Source organism: Belonocnema kinseyi, chromosome 5 (assembly GCF_010883055.1).
Source record: "Belonocnema kinseyi isolate 2016_QV_RU_SX_M_011 chromosome 5, B_treatae_v1, whole genome shotgun sequence".
Classification (NCBI taxonomy): Eukaryota; Metazoa; Arthropoda; class Insecta; order Hymenoptera; family Cynipidae; genus Belonocnema; species Belonocnema kinseyi.
This window is the reverse complement of record NC_046661.1, coordinates 85,686,072-85,687,735: the sequence shown is the minus strand read 5'-3', so window position 1 is coordinate 85,687,735 and position 1,664 is coordinate 85,686,072.

Here is a 1,664-nt window from a genome sequence, read left to right as displayed (position 1 = left end):
CAAAAATTGTTGTGATTGCTAAGAACATTGAAAATTATTTTTTATTTTGACAAATAAATTTTAAGTAAGTATTTGAAAACATTTTAAAAATTAAAAAAAAAAGAATCCGGAAGATTTTAAGAAAATTTTTTTATTCTACAGTTTTTTTAATTTTGGCAAAAAATATAATTAACAAAATATATCAATTTTCAACCAAAAAGTTTACTTTTTAACAAATTAAATTAATTTTCTATCAAATAATTGGTGTTTTAACTAATACAATGTACAGGATAAAGTTTCAACCAAAAATTGAATAGTTCAATTTCCAGATCAAAACGATTGATCATATTTTTGGGTTAAAAATTCAGCTTTTTTGTAGATGATACTCTTTTTGACTATAAAATTAACTAATTTTGTTAAAAGTTCACATATTTCGTTGGAAATTGACCTTGTTTGGTAGAAATTTAATCTTTTTGGTTGAAAATTTATCATTTTTGGTCAAAAATGGCTTTGTTTGGTTGAAATATGAACTGTACATCTTCTTGGGCTTAAAAGTCGATTATTTCACTAAAAGTTGAATTACTTTGTAGAAAAATACTTTTTTTTCAACAAGGTTTTATAATTATTGTTAAAAATTTAACTATATGGTTGAAAGTTTAACTCTTTGATTGAAAACTCATATTTTTCGCTGAAAAAATCAACTTTTTGTAGATAATTCGTTTTATTGACTTTAAAATAAAATAATTTCATTGAAAATTCATGTATTTTGTTTGAAATTTGACTTTTTTTGTAGATCATTAATTTTCTTGGTCTAAAATTCATGTTATTGGTTGAGAATTTAACAACTTTGTTGAAAGTTTATTTTTTCGATTAAAAATTATTTTTTTTTCTGAAAATGTAACTATTCTAGGATTGATTAAAAATTAATCGTTTTTATCTGGAAATTGAACTATTCAATTTTTGGTTGAAACTTTATCCAGTACATTGTATTAGTTAAAATACCAATTATTTGATGGAAAATTAATTTAATTTGTTAAAAAGTAAACTTTTGGGTTAAAAATTGATACATTTTGTTAATTATATTTTTTCCTAAAATTAAAAAAACTGTAAAATAAAAAACTTTCCTAAAATCTTCCTGATTCTTTTTTTTTTTATTTTTAAAATGTTTTCAAATACTCACTTAAAATTTATTTGTCAAAATAAAAAATCATTTTCAATGTTCTTAGCAATCACAACAATTTTTGTTATTCTTTTTAAATACTGTACAATTCTCAGAAAGCTTTTTTTTTAAATCTGCGAAAGTTTAAATCGTGTTTTAAATTATTTGAAATAATTTCAAGTTTTAAATTAATTCTGAATCTTTTTTTAAATTAAAGTTGTAGCGTTTAAACTTTATATTCAGCTCATTAAAAATTGAATAATTCAAGGTATTCTATTTCGAACCATTCTGTTAAAATTTGTAGTTTTTAACAGTTGTTTCTAATGGATTGTTTTAAATGAACGGTCAAATATTGCTGATAATTAACGAGATTTTCTGTTTTTAATTTTAAAATTTCAAATTGAATGGGTTAAAAATAAAAAAGTTTAGACTGAAATAATATTTCAAGTCATAATCGAAAACAAATAAATTAATTTTCTAACAAATAATTGGTGTTTTAACTAATACAATTTACAGGATACAGTTT